This window comes from Gymnoscopelus braueri, assembly GCF_963280865.1.
Source record: "Gymnoscopelus braueri genome assembly, chromosome: 18".
NCBI classification, from domain to species: Eukaryota; Metazoa; Chordata; class Actinopteri; order Myctophiformes; family Myctophidae; genus Gymnoscopelus; species Gymnoscopelus braueri.
The window spans coordinates 11,885,641-11,893,393 of record NC_137618.1 but is presented as its reverse complement, the minus strand read 5'-3'; positions in this window follow the sequence as shown (position 1 = coordinate 11,893,393).

Below are 7,753 nucleotides of genomic sequence, written 5' to 3'. Positions count from 1 at the left end.
GGGAGTGATTCTATCCGGAACTGCAAACTGCTTTTATACTACTATGTAGCTGAAACTCCACCCATAGAGGATGGGACTATTGAGTTCCAAACGGTATTAAAAATGTAAATGACAATGGTTGTCCTTTTTGATAAATGTATTGCATCATTATTATTGTCTCCGCCAGGCCGAAAGGCATGGCGAGAGAGTATGTTTTGCCCCCTGTCCATCCGTCCGTCCGTCCGTCCGTCCGTCCTTCTGTCTGTGACCAGCTAATCTCCGCCACCGTTGGCCTGGTAGCTGTGAAACTGCGCACACACACTCCCTGGATGCCACAGCAGAACCTCTGTCCCACATTTTTCAGATCAGCCTGTCATAGCGCCACCATGAGGCTGACCTTTGCAAAACAATTTTTTGATATTACTCGTACAGATTTTGTCCAAAAAACACGCAAATCAGTGTGTGTGTGTGTGTGTGTGTGTGTGGAGAGAGATAGAGCGAGCGAAAGGGAGAGTGAAGCGAGTTTTATAACTTTAGAATGAACTGAGGCAACTGGGTTGGTTATACAACTTAATCATGTGTATCTTACAATATTTGGGAAAACATCCTTTATGCCGCTGGGTGAAGGAAATGCCCCTGTGACTGTGGTCATTGTCAGTTCATTTTGTTTTAGTACTTTGTGAAATAAATAGATAGGTTACAGCTGTAAATGTATATAATATATCCAGTCTGATTCCACAACCCCAGCATCAGTGGCGTAACGGAGGGGTAGCAAGTGATGCGGTGCGGGGGGGCCACCAGCAGGGGGGGCCCCACCTGTGCTGATACAAATATTTTTACAGCAAAAAAAAAGAAAAAAGTTGATTTATATTGGTCAAATAGAACCGAATTAGACCCGAATTAGACCGAATTAGACCCGAATTAGACCCGAAATTTTTCTGCTTGCCCAGGTTGTGCACGCATGTACGTGGGCCTCACGTGAAACTCCCGCGGGGAGGCCCCGCGATTCTGCGTTACGCCAATGCCCAGCATATGCAAAACACACATTGGTTCCGCATAGAAAATGGTGTCTCTTTGCTAAAATGGCTGCTAAAGACAGCACGAGAGGGAGAGGAAGAGAGGGATAAAATGTGCTCGTTCATTATTTGTATGTTACAGTTAGCCAAACTTTTGTCGATGATACCAAGGGGTAAAACAATTTACTTCACCTTTATGTTTTGATCCTTTTATCTGTCACCTCAAAATGATGTCCGGAGGGTTGTATTTCCTTATGGTGAATGTTCGCTTCACTGTGTATGAACAACACGTATCATGTTTACTTTGCTTACAGGATATTGTGGAATAATGGAGTGATGAGCATTCTAGCTGAGGGGATTTGGGGGGGGGGGTTGTTTTATCTAGATTTTTTTTTTATTGTGTTATTACAGTTTTTATTTAGTAGTTATGATAGTAGTTAGGAGTTGTGATTTATGTTATGTGTCAAACATATTCTTCTAATTATGCCATAGATCCACCTCAAAAGGTCACACATCCCGTTTCCCCCTGGTGTTGGTTTCTTCCAGCGATCTGTTGAGAACATTTGGTTACAATCTGATGTTGTCACGATCTGGACCCGCGCTCCCTTCTGCCCCCCCCCCCCTCCCCCGTCCTTTGATGTACTCTAATTTGGGCGTGAACTGCCTATGTGCCCAGCCAACAGCAACGGCCCAGCTGAGTGTCCTCAGCCTAATGACTTGAGTATTTACAGTTCATTCCAGCTGCTTGCCCAGTGTTGGTTTATAATTTGTTGCCACGACGTGAGTCTCTGTGTTTGTTCCTGCTTGTTTTTCCCCTCGTGTCGTGTGCCTAAATTCCAATCTTTGTAAGAGGTGTACCTGCGTTCTATATTGTTTATTGTTCCAAGTCTAAAGTAAAGCTACTTTTTACCGCTACTTTGTGTCTTCTCCTGCGTTTGGGTCCCCTGTCTGTGCACACCGTGACAGTGTAAACCAACCAGCTCGGACCCAGTGGAGATTAGCTTGCCTGCATGGACCCAGCGGGGCGTGGCACGGAGGGGGAAGCCCTCGAGCAGAGCTCGCTCTGCTTGGACATGCTACTGGACTGTCTGTTGACCCGGATCGAGTCGTGCCTGGACCGCCTAGAGATGTCCTTGACCGGGTCCGGGGGCCAGGCGTCCATCTTGTTCCGCGTTCAAGGGATGCTGGAGAGGATGCTCTCGGGCGAGAGAGGGGCCCGGTGGGCTCCGTCTTCCGACGCGGTGGCCCAAACTGAGACCGCGATGGTGAGAGTCGCTTCTCTTCCCCGTGTGAGAGCGCACCGGGTGCGTTCTCAGCCCACGGTGGGGGGACGGCGTCCGGCCCAGGTGAGAGGGGACCGCCGGCTGCCCTCGGCCGGGGCGAGAGTCCGTCTTCCGTCGCTGTCCCCCTGAGAGCAAGAGCCCATCACCCCTCTCTATCTCCCCCGAGAGAGAGAGCTCGGCACCACTCTCCGGCACCTGCGATGGAGGACCTGCGGGAGTTCGCCGCCGTGGAGCTCGGGAGGATGGCTCCGGACAACGCAATAGAGGCCTCTGCCTCTATTGCGGAGGTGGGGGTCATTATCTGATCGACTGCCCGGTGAGGCCGGTGCGACCCCGATATTAGAAGTTGAGTTCTGGTTTTGTCTTTACCTCTTTGTTTTTTGAGCTCGGCTTTTGGTTGCTTTGTTTCACCCGTACTTTGTTCTTTTTCCTTGCTTTTTCTCCCTAGTCCCTGTCTCTCTTCTCCACCGGGTCAGCGGCGATGAAGTGGCTGGCGGCCTGCCGGGGCGTTTGGGTCCTGGACCTGCGGCTCCGGATCCCGGTGCCGTCCTGTACCCGGATCTCGTGAGGGAGTCGTCCCCGGCAGGACCGCCCGTTTGGCTCGCTGTCGTCGCTGCCCGGCTCTGGTTTTCCCGCCTTGTTTCCCCGGTCCGTTTCTCACTGTCCGGGACTTTTCTGGTGTCCCCTTCCTCCTGGGGTTCCCTGTCCTGCCCTTGCCCCCCTCCCGTGTGAGCGCTCGGCTTGCAGGCCTGTTCCCTCGCCGTACTCGTTGCCAGGGGCCCCTGCCGGTTCGGGTCGGCTCGCGGAGGTGGCTGTCTGGGTGGGTTTTCAGCAGTACCCCGGCGGTCCTGGCTGTCACGAAGTGTCTCCTGCCTGCTTGCGCCCTCTGCGTCAGTGTGCGCCAGAGCCCTGGCAGCGTTTCCCCAAAAGTATACATATATCTAATAAAATCTATTTTACACTAAAACACATCTCAGGAACCACGATAACTAATGCATGAAACATGAAAGTTATATCTTACTTATAACATTTCATTTGGACAAAACACTATAGCACCCCACACACACACACACACACACACACACACACACACACACACACACACACACACACACACACACACACACACACACACACACACACACACACACACACACACACACACACACACACTATTCAATGACACTCCAGCTGTCATAGAAAATAATTACATTTAGTTTCGTTCCTATTCAGCTTGGGTTTGTACACACAGCGTCAGTGGAATGTTATTCAGGTTTAAAGATTATAAAAAGCATGAAAATGCATAAGGTTGTTCATCCTACTAATTTGATCTTACTGGTCCCTTTTTAATGCTTTTTACAAAACAGACAATTACTGTAGGAACACAGGGGGGATACATAATATAGTATCTGCTGCTATTTTAACTTCTATTTTTACCACACACCTTAACATACACCTTACATTCCACACTGCCCAAATATGTGACCTGTTTGTTTGTTTATCTATCTCTTTCCACCTTTCTTGAAACGACAATCATGGCAGGTTGTACAACAAAGAATTTCATCCACTTATTATTATTTTATTTTTTTTACATCTGTAAACCTGATGATGTGACAATAAAGCTGATTTGAGCAGCTTGGATATCATTTAAATAATACAAAAATAAAATAAGTAATGCACACTTTGCAAAGAGGGGATGAGACAAACAACATTTTACCATGAGAACATATTGTATGGCTATAAGGCGTATTTATATTTCTCCTAAAACCGAGTTTGCTTAAAGTCAGAATGTTGTGTACATTGTGTTAGCCTACACTGCCACCTTGTGGTAATTTACATTATAGTTTTAAGCGTGTGCAGTGTACCATACTGTATTATTATTATTATTACGGGGCCAGAGCTCAGCTCTGGACCTGTTTTAATGTTGCCTGTATTCTTCTGTTTCTGCCACTTTTCGCAGTTCTGGGTGAACCGTGCTGTCGCTTTTTACGAAACTCGGCCATATGGTAGATGGTCATGAAAAACGATCAAGAAATAATTCTCACAATCTTTCGTCAAAAGGTGGCGCTATAGCACTCAATTGAAAATGCCAACTTTGAACAGGTACAACTCATGCCCTGTTTGACCTACAGCCATAAAACTTCAATACACACATGCGTCTACTCAACAACTTTTACCCTCTGACTTTTGACCTCTGACCTTTAGATCTCCCACCATTTTGAATGATATGAAAAGCAGCTAAAATCTATCTCCTCCTGGGATTTTTGAGCAATCTGCACGAAACTTTTTACACATGAACTTTGGACCTATGCCGACTCAACGGTGCAGCGGATTTTCCATAAGTTAAAAAATGAAGCTTTAATGAGCCAATGAATATTGCAGTTTTATGATAATTATTCATCTGCCCCTATCACATACATGCAGACTCACATTTCTTTGAAACTTTGCGGTAATGTTGAGGGTCATTCCAAATATCACTGAAACCAATCTTGCTCCAATTGGTCAAAGGGGGGCGCTATAGCGATTTTTTGAAAATGCAAACTTTAAACAGGCAAAAGTCATGCCTCGTTTGGCCGACAGCCATTAAACCTGCTTACACATGTGCCTTGACTCATGAGGAACACATCTATCACGTTGACCAGTAAGCTCCGCCCTTAGATTGTCCGCAATTTTGAGCAGTTTGAAAAACACTTAAACCCAGGATTTTTTAGCTATTTACGTGAAACTGTATCATCTGTGTGATCTCTTTTTTCACAGGGCTTGTCTGTTGGTCCAGTGGCTTCGCCCTTAAGCCAGTGCCTCACGACCGCAAGGTTGCCGGTTCAAGCCTCACTTGATACAGATTAATTTAAGTTGAATTGCAAAAAACATGACTGCATCAATGAGTACATGTACAAACGGTAAAGATAACCTGAAATGCTTATTTGAGAGGGTATGAAGTATGTATGACATACTTAATTCTGAAAATAGCCGATCTACAATCTCAAAACCTTTCAGATAGCAACGTTCTTTCTGGGCTTGTAGATCGGCTGCTTTCACTGGTTCACTTTTATCTTCAACAGACAACCTCAGCCTGGACAAAGCTATAGCACTATAGGTAGTGTTGCAGCCTGTCAATCCGAAGGTTGATAGTTCGATTCCTGTTAATGGCAATAGGTTGAGATGTCCAATCAATCCATTCTGCTTCCATCTCTCTCTCTCTTCAATCTATTATGTTTCCATGTCTCTCTCTCTCTCTTCAATCTATTCCGTTTCCATGTCTCTCTCTCTCTCTCTCTCTTCAATCTATTCCGTTTCCATGTCTCTCTCTTTCTCTCTCTCTTGAGGGGTGGCCATAGCTGAGTGGTTAGTGAGCCCGCCTAGGGAGCCAGAGGCCCTAGTTGCCCCAGGTACGATTCCAGGCCAGGCCAGCAAATGCGTCGATGAAATGAAATTTGTCCCTGAGCAAGCCTCTTAACCCCTAATTGCTCACAGGCCCTCATTGGAAACAAGACCGCAAGGACTTTCATGAACGGACCTGGAATTATCCTTATCTCTTCAATCTATTCCGTTTCCATCTCCTCTCTCTCTGTGGGTGAGAGGTGGCATTGCAAAAAACATGACCTTAAGCTCAGTCTTCTATGTTTCTATGGCTTATTGTGCATATTACTTATAGTTGTTTTTTTTTTTGTCTCTCTTTTAATGTATGACATACTTCATTGTGAAAATAGCCGATCTACAATCTCACAACTTTTCAGATAGCAACGTTTTGTGAGCTTGTAGATCGGCTACTTTCACTAGTTTTCGTTCCGAGGAGACACAAAAATGCCTTTATTGGTAAATGGTTTGTGAACCATTGATCTAGAGTAGTTCGAGACACAGAGGCCTGGTTCAAAATGGACGGAAATACTTATAAATATCAACAAACACTATCAGGGAGGCCATATATCTAGCTCAATGAGAAGAAAGGCAGTCTTGGAGTCCGTAGGTCGCTGGTTCGATCCCTGTCCACGACAATGTATTGAGGCGATCATGATTTGGCATTATTCGGATAACACATAGTGTTTCTTGAGGATAGGCTTAGGCGTTGTTTTACTGAGGTTAGGGTTAGTGAAGGTTTAAAATGCTCATGTTAATTGCATGGTCTTCTTTCTCTCAAGTTCAGTCTTCTATGTTTCAATGGCTTATTGTGCATATTACTTATCATTGCTTCTTTCTTTTTTCTCTCTTCATTCCCTGGCCCCGCTTATCGCTGCTTGCAGCTATATTTTTATTTATAATTCAAGGCAGAAGCAGCTAAGAATAAGGCTTCAAACTGTAAAGGGTCAAGTTCATGAATTTTAGGAAATATATTTATTTAGCAATTTCACAACTAATTAAAATGTAGTACAAAATATCTCAGACGTATCAAAAAGGGTTAAAAGGGGCAATAGCCTATATACCAGTAGCCGGGGGGGGGGGGGGGGGGGGGTATAGGTGTCCTTGCACACAGGAGGGAGGCAGGGAGTGAGGAGAGAGGAGTTTCACCGCCACCAAAAGCACACACACGTACTGTAAGACACAAGAGAACATTTTAAAATACACACAACACCGGGTTCTTAAAAATAATGAGCATGCAAGTAGTAGATCATGCACTAAAGCTAAAACCCCAATACTACAGCCTATCACCCGTGATGCCGTGACCACCCACCTGTCGGGACCACAACAATGGCCAAAAATGATTTTAAATGGAAACAATAATAATAAAAACAATTAAATGAACACAATTCAGATCAATGGTACGAGCCCCATCCCCAACATAAAAAAATAAAACAAATAATTACAGTATAATTTGTAATGTTTGATGAGTGTTGTACCTGATTGCGGAATTCCAATCCCTGAGGAGCCTTTGTGGGGTCCCAAACCTGTATACAAAGTCCATGATGCATTTGGACACCTCCTCAGCGTGTTTGGTCTTCAGTAGATAGATACGCCTCTGACCACTTCGTATAATAGTCTACCATCACACAGCAGTACTCGTTCCCTTCCTCCTTCCTTTTAAGTTTCATAAGATCTATCCCAACCAGTTCAAATGGCTCCTTAACCTGGAAACAGGGAGCCAAAGATACCTCAGTTTATGATATACATTTGTTACACTTAACAGCTGGTTTGCACACCAAAAATAAACCTAAATTAAATAACCAAATCAAATAATAACCAAAATAATAAGGACAAAAACAGCAGGGGCACAGAGCTCCTCCTCAGATCAAGAGAGCCACACTAGGAACTGAGAGGCCATGCAGTCATCAGTGCTCCCTGGCTGGTCCACAAGCAACACGCCACTGAACCACCATCAAGAGAGCACAGCAGTAGCTCCGCATGCAGACTCGCATGCGAGGCCATACAACGGGTTAGACAGGGGAGGACGCCATGCAGTCATCAGCAGCTCGACACAGGGGTCATCATCACCATGCTGTCTTGTGGTGGACATTTTGGTCAAAATTCAATGTTTGCCAC